Genomic DNA, 16,150 nt, shown 5'->3' with positions numbered 1-16,150 from the left:
TGACGACAGGCTTTCAATGCAGTGTGCTGTATCACGCTATGTGCACCGCTTTCCATTCGCTCTCGCTCCGTTTTATTTCGGTTCGCGGCCTACTATTTTATTTCCTTAGAGTTTTTACCTTAAAAAAAAAAGTTGTGAGCCAGTTTTATATGGCCTAAACATCCTGGCTTTGTCTCTCTTTCTCCAACCCCTCCTTCTCATTTTATCAAATTAGGTGACTACATGTGAAATGATAGTTTCTTTCGCTGCATACTAGATGCGTTGCAGAATAATATATTCCAGAAAAACTTATGAGTGAATTTATTGTTTACCCTGGCAGCCCTCCACCCTCCATTTTTGTTTTACATTTGAGAAATTCTGAAAGCTTCGATGCACAAAACAGCACACCCACTCAAACAGAGACATGATTATTGCGGGTTGCAAGGGAGGTGTTTTTGATGAGCCTCGACGAAGATTGACAGTGGCGGAAATAAAGTGTGGTTCGTTTGTTTGGGCTAGTTAAACTTTGAGATCAACTGTTTGACTTAGCGTCATGGAATAGCCAGCACCACCCATGACGCTAAACTTTTTTACAAGCACGAGCAAAAGGAAAAAATTAGAATTGAACCGCAATATAAGAGCAACGCCAAACACATGTAGTGGAGATCACTGAATGGCGAAAAAGCCATTCATGTGCTGATGTGTTGTATGTAAGGTGTTCTGAATCAACATTAAACTGTCAGTGAACAAATTTGCGTTCCGTGGAAATTGCCAAGGTGCTGTATATCGCTAAGATAGTTCACGCCTGTTGATTGTGTTTTTGAGAGACATAGATAGATACATTTAGGTAGAAAATTTGTTGTAACCGTTGCAAGCATGAGCTTCCAGTTAGTCCATTTCACTTCTATATGAAAGGAAACGCTATATTTGAACATAATTACTGGAAAAATTGGTGATTAATACAAAAGAAATGAAAAACAAAAGTCAAAGTGGTTGACGTGATGTCCCAATTACACTCGATGTTGAAAAAAAATGTTTGAACGCAAACACACTTTCAGTTAACCTTCAGGTTTCGTTGCACGAACAAGACGCAAAATTCACACATACCTTCTTTCGTAATGGCTTTTTCACATGGCTGGCTATCTCCGCTAATATTAGGTCCGTCACCACGACATGCTGGCATCTGCAATCACCAATAGTTATGGCGTAAGTATGAGTTAGGGTTTCGTGAGAACCGATATAGATGTGGACACCTCACATTTGCTATTATTCACTTTATGTCCAGCAAAGGCAAGAAATGTGCGACCATGATTAGTACAAAGGATGAGCACTCTTCAGGAAATGCTCCTGGACCGTGGGCTTGTCCATATTCTAAGGGTGATATATGCTGTCCAACGTTTCTATTTATTTTTTCCGTAGTGAAGCCTTCACGTAATGAGACGTCGAAGAGATGCACGCTTAGTAAAACACTTCTACAATATGGGCAATTGGCGATGCCCTGGCAGTACAGCAGCCGGCCAAGCACGCCGGGTTAGCCGTGCTTGCTGCAGCCCCACCACCGTAAAATAAACGGTAGCTAATTATCATCCCTGCAGCAAATATTCATCTTCTATCACACAAATATTTTATTAAAGGGAGGCTTTCTGTGCCTTCTTCCCCGGTGTTTCGCGCATTTGATCGGCAAGTTTCTGGCGGAGTAAAATTGGATGGTCCTAAGCAGTGAAATCATAAATGGAGCCAATCACGGACATCGTGTAATAAAAATCGGGCTGAGAGTGGAAACCGTGGAAACTGCGGATGGTTGGGTCACGTGGATGCGCTGTTTTGGATCTCCGCGTTTAGCTGTCTCATCGGCAAGCATTCATTAACTATACTGCATAACTTGGCTCGTTAGATAAGCAGTCTCACAGCCATTATTTCCCTGCTTGGCAAATGCTTCGTTTCGCATAAATTCCACCGTATGCGTTGTGGTTGCATGTTGTTTGACGCACAAGCTTATCACGTATTTTCTTAGACAGTAGACACAGGATACATTGCTGGTGCCATGTGTACGCTAAATTACATGAAACTGTAGCCACATATATCCCTCAACACAGTCAGATTCATCTAAATGAACACTAAATACAAATATAATGCCTAGCTGTGCCGTGCAAATTCGCCCCGTTTGGGGTGGGAATCCATGAATTCGCCCGCTCCCTGTAGTGTGCCGCCACTTCTCCTACTACGTTCCTGGCATAGGTCGATTCCTTCTTGTCGGGCTGAGCGAGAGAAGCAGCGCTTACCAGATTAGGGCCCCTCCAGACGTACAAAGCGAAAATCTAAAGCCTCGGCGCTAAGAAACCCTAGAAGTGCCCGAGGGCCAAACGAACGGTAAACAGCACGCCTGCATGCAAAGAGGATTGTTCCGTTGAACGCCTCAAGCGTTGGGAACCGGATAGCAGAGGAAGCAACAGAAATGACGGCGGATGAGAACTAGCGAAGCCATGCGATACCGGCCTTCTCTTCATAGTCCACCTTCGCGCGATACCGACATATCAGGTTTCTTCGGCCGGGAGTGGATCCGAGTCATGGCCGGGGTCTCTAAATCCCGGAAGCCCGTGAAAGTGCCGCGAAGCATCTCGTCCAGAGGGTTACGTATAGAGAGTGTTTGCTCTTGTCACATAAAGAAGTATACTGCTTCGTAATTTGACCGTGACAGCACACAAATCGAAGGTATTGCTAAATATCTGTAGCATGTTTCGAGAATTGAATTGTAGGAGGAGGTGCACAAGTACTAAGGCCGCTGATAGCTGCGAGTGACCAATAGCTTTGCAAACGCTGTCGGAAACTGCTCCACAAGAACACCTGTTATCAAATGAGCTAGAGCCAAAAGCCGATGTTCAGTCGAGGTGCCAACACGCTGTGTGGAATCCATCCTCATTCACCGTGCTAACCTACATGGCCCACTATGCAAGACTCCATTTCACGATCGCGGAGAAACTTGCGGTAGAGCTAGAAGCACCTCTACCCTAAATATATTCTTCGGTATCTTCGTGGGAGCCGAAAGGAACATCGAAGGGTCTTGCAAGTAAGCACGAGTTGCATGTATTTGCGTCAATATTCTAAATCTTTACATTCTGTATAAAATTGCAGATAATCTTCCAAGTAACAGCCAATGTCACTTATAATTTGACAGTCAAACAGTCAACACACGAAGGGGCGAAGTGCTGTTATCTTGAATCTGGTGTGAGGAAACTGAGAGACCATAGCTTCCTGTTATAATAAGAACGTTCTTTACGCAGAAAAGTAATGTGTATGCTGTGATCGTTGCAAGGATTAACTGGTTCGTCGCACGGTTGGCCACGCGCTCTGTAATTCGATGCGCTTGGCGAGTAACGGACTGTTAATCGAGGCCTACTTCATACTAGAAGATTTTCTCCAATTTATCAAGTGCAAATGGACTACAATTTATCTTCGTAATGAAGAAGGGCACATTTGCATTCCTCCCCGAGAACCTAACCTCCCTTTTCTTTCCATGCTGGGTGCCGGGATGAAACATTCACCTCCGTCGTAAGCTTTACGCTTCGCAGCTCTGAACGTACCGGCCACGATCTAGCCCCATCTGTTCGTATAACAACGGCAGGTGATTGTTTCAAGGACGCCGTCAGCAAGCTCAGATATAGAAACTTTAAATGGTACTGTTATTGTCTCAAATTATAAACCCTTGTTATGAAAAATGTTCCATTGTCGTTAGGCCTCGCAACCTGTTCATCATTGCGGAAGAGAGAAGTGCTGAGTGAAATGTCAAGAGGCGCCCATTCCAGCCCAACGCGAGTGGTTGTTGCCTGAAGTCAGTTATAGTTAAACCAAATGCAAATTTAATCATGCAGTCGCTGAGGCTGTATTTGCAGGTGAACATGGCCGCTAGAACCATCAACATCGGAACAGAAACTGTGTCATTTAGGTCTCGACAAGCAAGCATCCTAATCCAGCAATAACAATTAGGTTATGTTTGCAAGCTCGCAAATGGGTACATTACCAACATGGCCTGCTGACGGCGAATCAACGATGGCCCACAAATACTTTCAATCCTGTACAAGATTTCTTGCAACCTATTTGCGTAGTTACTGTCTGTAAGGTGCATAATCTTTTGGAGGGTCATTAGTATCTGTACGGAGGTTTGCATAGTTTTGGCTTGATAGCTCTGCTCTCCTGTTTGCGAGGAGTTTTACTAAATATGCATGCAACCATTACGTTTAGTGTTGCGCGCACTAGTGTATCTGATGAACTTTGACTGTTTCTCATGACTTTATCGTGTCGCACGTGGCTGCTCTCCCGGACTACTAATGCCATTTCATTCCTAATAGGAATAGCCAACCTTCCAGCGTGGAAGTTTCGCGGTTATGACGAGACCAGGGGGCACTTTGTGCGGCACTGGCCGACTTGTGATCACGGTGATGTGCTTTGCGAGCTGGTCTCAGCAACCGAGATGACAGAGCGCTCCCAGAGGTGAAGATTCTGCGACATTGGCCTCAGCACTGTTGCCTGCACAAGGCCACGAGTCTTCCTTTGTTGTTCTTGAAGGGGAGAAGACAGTACGAACGCTTTTTACTGTTAGCGAACATTTCTCTGTGACTGTGTTCAAAACTACTGCCTATTTATAATTTTTTTTCTTTAGTTATTCTTATATATCTAGCATATTTTCTCTTTGCAAGTGTGGGGCAGCCAAATGGGCACCTACTTGCTTAAGCATCCTGCCTTTTCCCCTGCTTTTGTCGGTTTCTGACAACATTACTGCTTAGAACTTTAACACTAGTTAGAGACATTTTAAATGGCTGACCAGTAAGTAGTTAATCAAGGTCTATTTGTTCCCGCGGAGTGGCTCTTGGGCAAGTAGAATTGCACGCCAGTAGAAAACGTGTGAAGGTCACCTATATATACCGAAACTAGTAACACAAATGGCTGAGAAAAGGAACACAACAAATAAAAAAAAGGGGGTTTTCGCTGAAACATTCCTTACACTTGACGCTGTAGCATGCGCATTTAGGTATAACAACATGACTACATGCCAGGAGTGAGGCGAACATTTCCGTTCTGGTTGGTTGGTTGTCAACCAACCAGGCGGAGTTATCCTGGCAATCGGGCCCGGTTGTGGCCCCCAATCGGGCCCCCATTTGTTCGTCTCTCGCTCTGGCAATGGGATATTTATCAGAATACTTGGATTTACATCAGTCTTGACGTTGAGGCAAGGGCGCTACGCTGTGCAATATGTACAACGTTGCATAGCCATTGAAACAGCGCGTCACCGACATCAACCAATTACGAACACGCCAGTTACTGAATTCAATAGTAACTTACTTTGCTTTCATTTTCTCTATCTTGATGGCTGTCTGTTTAAATAAACAAGAGATTACTACAACTCTGGTAAGCGCGAATGACAATGGTTCAGCCAGAATGGTCCGACTCTCCAAGCGTCGTAGCGTGCTTTCAACAATGTCGCTAATATTATATGTTTACTACGGCCGCAGGGATATCATCTATCGCACTTTTGCTCCAATTCTACACCTGACTGCACACAGTTGGCTGCTATAACTATTCGGAAACTATTAGTACAATCTTTGTAACTGTGAATAGTGACTATTCCATTAGAAGTACGAATGAAGCCGCCACTTTTCATAAATATGATTACTTTCATCAGCTATGACGACTGAATCAAATTGCGCAATGTTTAATTTGGTACTGGAGTGTGTGAAATATTCGCATACCCCTAGAAAACAAAGTTATCTTCCCATGTACTTGCCTTCCATTTTGCAGTATAAAATATATAATTATTCCGAAAAACTAAATGTAATCAACAATATATATATATATATATATATATATATATATATATATATATATATATATATATATATATATATATATATATAAGGTTACTACATCATATAATTTATTTATTACAGAATATTATATGGTATTTACGTATTTGTACCGTTGTCGCTGTAAATTACGTACGCGAAACCTCTTAACCCAGCTGCTCAAGCAAAATTTACGTAGCTGTACTATGGCTACTTCTGATAAACCTACTGAAAGGTTAAATGAAAAAATTGTTATATAGCTAACACAAGTATGCCTGTAGCGATGCACACCTGTTCTCACAGTACTACACCTTTGATGCATCATACTTTGAGAAAAAGGAGCAATCACACAACCTCAGTATTTGGGTACGGCCATATGAATTCGTGCACGCGGCTTCATACTGTTGCTGACATGTGCGCGTGACCATAGTGAGCTTTCCAAGGATCTTTCAGTGGCTTGAAACGCATGTGTCTAGCCGTAATCAGTAGTGCTACAAAGCATTGAATATATCGAACGGGAATTCACGAACAAAAAGAGATGAACAAAGGCGCGTTGTGAACAAATGACAAGAATGATATGATGAAAGTGAGGTGAACATTGGGCTCTGGCTGAATTCAGCCGTCCACCGCGAGCACTGTTCGCACGCGACAAATAGTTTGATTATCTTAAAATAGGATCACAAAGGAAGATAATTTCCTGAAATGCTGACGGCGCCTGAATATGGCTGGCTCTTTTCTTATTTACACCTCTGAAAAATTCGTGCCAGACACTGGCTCCAATACTTGTGCAATGCTCAAAGAACTGGAAGGTAGACTTAAGTGCTCTTAAAATTAATTGGCCGAGAATGAAAGATTATGGGAGTCATTTCCTTCTCTGTACAAAATTTATTTCAGTTTCAGGTCACTTTTACAGCATCTACAACAGAACGTACTTCTTTGAACATTACGCTGACTATCCTGGGCGCGCAATACAGATTTTCGGCATTTATTACGTACCTGCTACCGAAACGAGCCATCTCATACTAAATATCAATGTTATACTCTCATAAAAGAGTGATTGGTTCAGTGTTGATGCCGCATTATTAGAAATTGAATTGAGTTAACTTTCCGATACACAACTGTGGGTAATGAGGGATGCCGTAGGGTGGCGGTGCGGCGTATCTTAAAGCGCAGCTTTCTTTGCCGGCCCTACCCGAATTTCCTGGCCGTGCTTGCTCGCTGCTGCTTGCTGTCGTCTCGCCGATTAGCTCACACTTAAACAAACAAAACACTACGCTGATGGACTCACATATTGTACTGTATGTGAATAAAAGCTTTCGTTACGCAAATAAAGAAATGCTGGAAACTTTCCAACTCCTGCGTTTTCGGCCTAAAGGAAGTTGACGCGCGCATCTGCTGTGGCGTGCTCGGCCTACGCACTATTGCAAATCTTAGATTACCTTGTCGCCCTTTATTGCTTGTGGTTTATTTGATTCTTAGATTCCGGGATACTTGGATAAGGTAGTTAGGATGATAGTGCTAGCCTGCCGGTAAGTCATTCGGTAAGCTGTAAACAAACCTGCGTATACTCCAGGGACTACAAGCTCAAGCCCTAAGGACGTGTCTCGGTCTTCCGAGGTGTGCGTCTACAGCGGCAACGATTGTCATAGCTCGAGATCACCCAATATCAACGTACTTGGCAACCGACGCTCTCAGGGCGCATATTCGGCACGTTGCCCGATTACCTTCTCACCATCTTGCCGCTCTACCCACAGAAAGGCCACACACAACTTTCAGTCGTTTAATTGATGCCAATCGTAACTCACTGCCATCGAACTACATGCCTGCAGCAAGACCATCCTTACCTTTATGGTGCCTGCACAGACCTGACATACGCCTCACCATCCCAGGAATCATGAAGAAAGCCAACATGCCATCGTTTGCCCTTAAGCAGGCCACGTTAGAACTTTTACATGAGGTGCACAGTGGCCGCGTACACGTTTACATCGACGGTTCAGTCACATCTGCAAGCGCAGCTGCCGCTGTGGTGATACCAAGAAGATCCGTCAAGATACAGCTAAAGACGTCACATGTATCCTCAACGACAGCTGCTGAACTGGTAGCCATGCGTGCGGCTCTTCATTTTATTAAGGAGGAACCATCCCACGCATGGTCAATCTTCTGTGATTCCAAGGCAGCCCTGCAGAGTGTACTCTCAGCACTGCGCCATGGATCACATGAGCAGCTCGCCGCAGAGATCAGAGAAGTCCACCATCGACTAGTTGACGAAGGACACGATATAATATATCAGTGGTTGCCTAGTCACTGTGGCATACATGGCAATGATCGAGCAGACGCAGCTGCCCGATCTGCCCATGACGGCGTCAACTGCGTTGCCATTCCTCTTTCGAGAGCCGACGCAGCGAAAAAACTTGCCGCACTTGCGCGTGACCTGACATTAGCCCAGTGGAATTCATCCGATTTCACAAGTGCACGCCTCCATACACTGGACCCTAATTTACAGCTCCATATTCCGCCCGAGCTTCCACGACGTGACTGCACCCTTCTTATCCGTCTATGGCTTGGAGTAGCATTTTCAAATGCCTACTCTTTCCTTATCGGAATGGCCAACAGCCCACTGTGTGACTTCTGCGGGTGCAACGAAACGATCGAGCACCTTCTTTGTCAGTGCTCTCGTTTTAACCCACAAAGAACTGTCCTCTCAGCCACCTTAGACAAACTGGACAAGCGCCCAATGACAGAAAGCAAGATCCTTGGAACCTGGCCTACGCGAACATCAGCGCGATCCGCTATGAAGGCGCTGCTGCGATACTTGAAAGACACGGGACTTTCTGACAAATTGTGACAGTACACTGTGTGGCGCAGGACTGTACGGTGACACTGCGTAAGACTAGGAATGCCTTTGCGGGTTGCGTGACAGTGCCCACAGAAATAGTTCGTGTGTACGTGCGTGTGTGTGCTTAGGTTTTTTTTTTCCTTTTTTTTTATCCTTCTTTCTTTCTCACCTATTACATCCCCTTTCTCCTCCCCCAGTACAGGGTAGCCAACCGGAGATAATCTCTGGTTAACCTCCCTGTCTTTCCTTTGCCTTTCTCTCTCTCTCTCTCTCTGTAGCACCGTGCCAGCAGCTATGGTCAGGGAAATTCAGGAGGCTTCGCAAGAAAGCTAACTAAAAGAGAACGTGAAAAGGATATGGCTAAAAGAGAACCTTTATGGGCTCACTTTTACTGTTGTTGGCTGCGTGTCTGTCTCCGTACTTCTCAGATGTACTTCGTGAGGGTCCTTGACCACCGGAGATAAACCTACCTTAGACGTTAAGCCAAGCCTGCGTATACGTTGATGAGATTGCACGTTTACAGGATGTCCCAACTAACATGCACCAAGGAAAAGAAGCCCGCGTATACACGCAAAACTGCAGCACGACTGGCCACTCGAGAAACTTTGCATGTATTTGCAGGCTTTTTCAGACTTGAAAAAGCACTTTTATGCAGCACGTATTGACTAGCAGAAAGTTGTATCTGGAGTTTTTCATCCTGCTGTCTAATTTTCTCATTCACACTTTTCGTCCAATTATAATACCTGAAAATTTCAATTAGGACTAATTACGCAATTAGGTGGAGTGCAAAAAATAACCCAGCTATGTGGCACTTGCATTCTTTTAAATCTTGGTGCATGATAGTTTGGGCGCCTGTACATCGTCACATTATCGGGGCTACGAAGAATAAGGCACCGCTAATGGTGTCAGGTATAGGAAGTCAACTTTCTATTGGGAACCGTGCTCCCAGAAAATGAAGTGACACATTGTTATACACAGGTTATATACAGCCAGCAGGAGTTAGCGCCCTCTACGTGCCAACGGAGTTTATCTACAGATGTGACCACTCTGCCTACAGCGGGAAGGTTTTTTTTTTTTTTTTTTGGACATCACAGAGCAAATACGTGTCTGCCTGCGTTCACCATTTGTGTTCTTCATCAGTGATAATCGAAGCCATCCAGCGGGTCCCGGAGCGCCGCATCAGGAACCCACGCATAACAACACTCAAAGCACAACGCCACCGGCGAAAACAATCGTCGGTCATCGAAACTTATCCGAACAAGAGCGTCTGGCGTCGGTTATTTATACGTGATTGCGTAATCACTGGCGCTCATGTGTAATTACAGGGGCTCGCGTTTGCTCGCGAATAAAGCATGCGCTTTGGCTAGGGAAAGTTTTTTTTTTTTTTTTTGTGCAGGAGCGGTGACAGCATTCAGCAGAGTTCCCATACACCTAGGCGCGTCTTGCACCGAGTGATAACATTGTAACAGTGGTTAGTGGGCGGAAAACGATCACTAACGACGGACAAACAATCTGTTCGCGTCAGTATGAAAATGTACACCGTGGTATTATTCCCGATGGGCTGAGCAGAAAATTGAGAGTTGGAGCCAGCATAGAGATGTAGGCGAGATATTCTAGAGAGGATACGCGCCAGATGATATCGCCACTTCAGGAAGAAAAAGTTTGTACTTTTCTCCCTACGAGTAATTTACCCGTCACGTTTTCTCACTCGTGTAAAGTTTGTTTGATTTTTTTCGTAGTATTCAGCTATGCGCTCTGGGGATATCCTTCTGCATATTCATGTACACATGTGAAACAAATCTCATGAAACAAAGTAGAAGCAGAACAGTCTTCCAACGTTCTGTCTACATCATTAAGGACGAGATTAAAAAGCGTTCTCTCTCGAAATACCAACGCTTTCGACCGTTGAGGTGTACATGAGACGAGCGATTACACACAAGAAATTAAAGGGAAGTGCATGGCATTTCATATTGCTCGGATCGGAGCAATGTGGCAGCGCTGCTACGTCACGGGGCACAAGTGCCACTGCTTGTTGCTGGCAGTGGAGCATACGATCATGTATTTGCCGAGCTGCTGAAAGGGCGTTTAAATTTCTCACTAAAATATTTCGCCACGTTCCTCCTTTTAAAACCTTATTTTACTATGCATACACGTTACCTAGACCATTTTATGGAATTTATTAGATTTCATATGCCCTCAAAGTTACTTTCGTTAAAATTCACTGCTTATTAGCATGGCAACGTTATATAACTTCCCATTTCAGTCTCTCGAGAGCCTAAACAATTCGTAATTTCTGAGAAAGACCCTCTCTGCATCCGCGATGTGGCAGCAGTGCGTTCATGACCACAGAGAACTTCTGGCCAGCCATTCTCGACAGTACAGTTAGCCAAGAAAAAAAAAACTATTTTGTTGCATGATATATCGTAGGCACATATTCTTGGTGTTTTCAGATATAAAGAACGCGTGCCCTGCGTCGAGCTTATGTATGGCGTTTCCTTTTTTTGCTTTTAACAATACAATTCAGTTGTCAAACACTCCAACTCTGCGACAAAACTGGTGCCAGCTGGAGGGCCCTATAACTTTATAGGCTATTGTAACTTGTGATGTTCCGGATGGCTTAACCATGAGACTTCTGACAAACTGTAAGCACGACAAAGGTCTATAGAGCTTAACAAACAATTACTAGAGAGAATTTCGGCAATAGTTTTCATAAGTGCTGCAAGTACGCCTGTTCAGGTAGCATAGAAACGGTGGGCATAAACTTGGACATACTTCAACTTTGTCTTGAGGCTTGGGTCGGGTCTATGACCTTGCAAATAAAAATGTTTCCGCAGAATATTACTTTATACGCACTAAATGCAAGGCTTCGCAATGAGTGTCTTTATGCACGGAATCTACTTATTTCAGGTGCTTGGAAAAAACACATTGAAAGATAAATATTAATGACCAATGCAATACGAGTGTGTCAAGCCCGAAGCAGGAGTATTAATTAGACAATTACATGCGCAACTCATTGGTGTTATGATAACTGAAGGACCGCAACCCTATAGTTGCACCTTTACTCATTCTGGCAGCAAGCCAAATGATTGTATCCGTGAGATGTGCAAAGTGATTTAGAGAAATCGACAATGCCTGGAGGGTACATGTGGTTTAGTGTTTGAAAAGCCTTGCTAGCGTACTGGACATGCTAAATATGTGTACAGGGAACAGATAATTTACATACCTGTCATGAGAACGCTATAGCTTATTGTTACAAATTATTATTTCTACTGCGCATAAGATAAAAACAGAGAAGCTCAAAACCACTGTTCCACGCGCTATGGTCACGTTTGTCTTCGTGCTTACGTTCGGAGCTGCAGAAATAATTAAATACAACTACTTCTATTTACTTTCAAGCTATGAATATATATGCTGGCCTGATTCCAGTGGCACTTAGCAATAATACGGAACATAGGGCTAAGAACTGGCCTCAATTTTCTCATAATTCGCTCAGTAAGAGCGCGTAAGCTTCGTTATCAAATACATGATATTTGTAAAATTTCACAGCACGTCATTACCTAGCAGCCGGGTGTTTCAGCAAGCACTAAAGAAATTCACAATGTTGCCTGTGGCAAATAGCACAATTCTAATCCGTGAGCTGGTCTACTCGAAGAGGCGGGCAAGGCTGATTCCCGATGGAAGCAAGGCTGATTCCCCGAATATCGGTACCAACAAATCGACACTTATGAAACGCTGTCAGGGTAATTGAAGGAGTAACGCAAGTGCCTACTACAGCCCTTTAAATTTCCTTTCATCGCCGCAGAAGGTCGTCCAGGAGTATAGCTGTAGGTCGCTGGTAGCGGTTAAGGGTTAGAGCTCAGACCAAATTTTTCCGGGGCCAGAAGTGTCCTTTGAAGCTATGTTCTTCTGAAACATGTTTGTTCAAAAAGCTGCATTCACTCCTTCATAACCAAAAATTTAACTTGTGAATACAACAGTGTAGTACACTGCTGAAGCAACTACATATGTTGATCTAGAATGTAGTTTGACTGCGGATGTGCAGCGAGATGATTTTATTCTTTCTTGCAATCATCATCAATGCTTGCGTTCAACATATCACATTACTAAAGAGGTCAGTGCCTTCGCATACTTGCCATTAGGCTTAACTGCAATCAATTTGATGCGGAGCGATAGTTCCAAGTCCCAAAAGAAATCAACCCCTCCTTACCTAAACGAAAATACCGCTGGGCTTTCACGGCTTCATATATCTTTCGAGATGCGAATGTCGGCGGTAAAGCGATTGCCAAGGATGACACATAAGGCAGCAAAAAGAAGAGAAAAACGAAAAGAGAAAGGACAATCTGTACCGTGACTTCTTGATTAACTGGGCACGGAAGCTTCCAGAGGAGCTTAGTAGCGTCGATTGTCTGCTAAGTGTGCGAGATTGTTTCTGAGCTCTCCCTGACGTCTCCACCCTTTCGCACCTATGACCAGAAAGTTCTGTAATGTGCAAAAAAGCAAGAAAGAAAATTTGAAGTGTGAAGCCGTCGCCCACCAAATAAAGACTGGCACTGGATGAGGTTTGTTAAACAGATTACCGAATGAAGTTAGGCCTGGATGGTGCCGATTCGCGAATATCGCAATGACTAGATAATCTGTGTGCCTAAAAGCTAATAAAATTGTATGATGCAGAATGGCCGGGAGTCAAGTTTTGTTTTGGTAAAAGTGGCAGAGTAATACGTCTTGCAGCCAGAATTATGTTATTCTGTTAGACACGAGCCAGTTCTCTCAGCCGCCAATTACTTGTAACGTTTGACGCCAGTGTGTAGTTATACGATGAAGAAATTCATCTCAAATTCTTTGCATTTGCTTCACTAAAGAAAAATTAAAACTTAAGGTAATCGTTTCACCGACGATGCAGGTGTCAGGGCCAGTACATGAAAACTTCCTAACAGAGCGGGAAAACTACCTAAAAGAGCAGCCGTAAGGATCCTACAGGAGACCAGGATTCGTGAAATTTTCTCGGGTATCAACGCTGCTTTGGCACCAGCGTTCACGAAATGAAACGGTTGTCTTTGAAGCAGTGATCACCCAGTCACGCCTTTAAAAGCGTGTGTCATTCGTTGTCGTCATAACATCCTTCATGTGTCCGTTGAGATGAGCTCCACATCGCCGCTGCACCACATCGCCACAACGCCAGTTATGTTGGCGAGAGGGAACTCTAGCCAACACAGCTGACGTCAAAGCCTAGTGAGTCCAAATTGTAGACAAAAACGCTTTGTTCATTCGGCACTGTGGGTCCTTAGGCTTCGGAAACGTATATTGCAAGTGTGCACATTGGCTTGAAGAAAGTTCCGACGCCGAACGGACACAAGCTCGGTGCAATGCCTCGCACACAACGCGAACAAAGTTCGCCTTTCCTGTGTGTTGCCCCGAACACTTTGAATGCGGCACCGGGGATTGTCGACAAAGCGCTCGGGCTAATATCGCTTATTTAAAACAGCGGTAAGAATTTGTTTCTTCTTGCATCCACAACCTGTTGCGTACCAACAGACCGTTCTTGTTTCTGAACACAGTGGTGAGTCACTGCCATCATGGATATATGCAGAGCTACCACTTTTTTGTCAACAACGAAGGGATGAAGACAGAAAATTTACCACAGCCACGGTGTCCTCGTGATATGCAGGGTGGTGAGAGTTCTTGGCCCACTCGCGCTATTGTAGGGTTTGCGGTAGACCACTGTTTCTACAAAACCCCCTTAGCGCTGACGTGCCAGCACAACGAAGACGACTTACCTACCACTGGTTACAGTCTCACAGGTAAACTGGAGGTCAACACGCACACTCTAAGAACAGTTACACCCTTTTGCGTGTATATTTGCCACACAATAATAATCGTCATCTGTGTTGCCCGGATTTCCTTCCTTTAACGCTGCGAGCCCGGTACTTCCAAGTCACGAACGGCATGCGCGTTATCAGCATGACCGAGCATTCTCGACAGGAAAGTAACGAGCGCAGTGTTTTCAAGAAAGGAAGTGCGGGCAAGACAGATGACGATTATTGTTGTGTGGCACATATACACAACAAAGGGTGTGAACGTTTTTCAGAGTGCAGCACATGCTAAAGTTAATACTTGAGTACAGGCCGCTACAAACAACGAAAAGCTATTCATTGCCCATTGCTGGCGGAACATGGCACGTTGAATATGAAGACAAACACGGCAGTGTCTTCGGTGAAGTAGTCGTGGACAAGAATACTTTTCCCAATTTGGTGAGGAGAAGGAGGAATTAAGAATAAATGCAAAGACAAGGAGGTTAGCCAGTTCTCAGATCGGCTGGCTACCCTGATGCTGCCACTTTGAATATGGAGGGCGTTCACTTTGCTCTCGCCAGAACGCCCACGATTTTGCGCCTTGCAAATACTGGACGGAACTGGAAAGAGCAGTTTGTGTACACACATGTATAGGCCATGGCTGAATGGAGTGTTTGCTTCGTAACAATGTAAGGGACAAGAAGCAAGAACTTTAAACATACACGCATGCAGTCAACAAAACTTTATTATTATTACTATTATCATTAAACTATTATTTTTTAAGAACTTCCTTTGGAGGGGAGGGGTGGTGGTAAAAGAGCACTCTGGGTCCGAAAAGTTTAAATGTAACGCCCTGGTTGGTGCCTATATTGAATTGATGCCTGCACCTGTTCGATACTTAGTCCACTAGCCGAAACCACTGCGTAACCCACGTAGAAATTGCTATCCTCAAATGTTTTGTTCTGATATCAGAGGGAGAAAAAGAACATCGCCTGCAGTTTGAAAGCATAAAGTTCAACGTATTTGAAGCATGCATATCAGTCCAAGCAAAAATCTGGGAAAATGCAGTTGTTTTGGATTGCTTTTGCGAAGTTAGTGTGCTTGACAGCTCGTTTCGCAAAAGGCTGCTGTCACTGAACAATGTACTCGAGCTGCTTAGATAATGTGCGCACTATAAACAGTGAGGCAACACTGCAGGGCACACGATCTGAAATATTAACAAGCAAGAATGATGCAAGAAACTTAACTACATGCGAGACCCAATTAAGACAATGTCGTCAAAGATATAGTAAGCAAGAAGAACCTAGGGGCTTTCGTCACACAGCTTCTTAATGCGGCTGCACGGAACTTCTTTTTTGTGTCATTGGCACAAGTTGTCACACTCTCGCCAAGTTCAGTTCAGTTATCAGGGAAAAACCTTAAGCAAAACAATTGCTGGACTCTATTACTGGCCAGCAGACTGTTTTTCAATGCGACGAGATAATGCGTCCTAACTTAGTTGGAGGCTCTTTATTCATCCTTGAGAGCATTTATCTCAAGCTGGCGAAGCTCAAGCAGGACATTTCTTTAGTTCTTTTTAAGTAGGCAGTCAAGGATACACTGCTTAACTCCGCGTGGTAAAGGCAGTTCGGACTCCTGATGAAGCGCTCGTTTATCTCAAAACAAGGCATTTAATTTTCTGCGTAAACATTCTTTATATATATATATAT

At 44.1% G+C, this 16,150-nt stretch overlaps 1 long non-coding RNA gene across 5 annotated transcripts in view; it reads right to left on the bottom strand.

The window, feature by feature from the left end:
* Window positions 1–16,150, bottom strand: part of LOC140214387 (uncharacterized) — a 227,918-nt gene that overhangs the window by 42,578 nt on the left and 169,190 nt on the right. For all 5 annotated transcript variants that reach the window (XR_011891332.1, XR_011891329.1, XR_011891331.1 and 2 more), the window contains one exon: window positions 1,087–1,162. This is a non-coding gene — a long non-coding RNA (uncharacterized lncRNA). The remainder of the gene's footprint in view (window positions 1–1,086; window positions 1,163–16,150) is intronic.

Source organism: Dermacentor andersoni, unplaced genomic scaffold (assembly GCF_023375885.2).
Source record: "Dermacentor andersoni unplaced genomic scaffold, qqDerAnde1_hic_scaffold ctg00000041.1, whole genome shotgun sequence".
Classification (NCBI taxonomy): domain Eukaryota; kingdom Metazoa; phylum Arthropoda; class Arachnida; order Ixodida; family Ixodidae; genus Dermacentor; species Dermacentor andersoni.
Note: the sequence above shows the minus strand (reverse complement) of the source record. Positions and strands in the feature narration are given on the sequence as shown.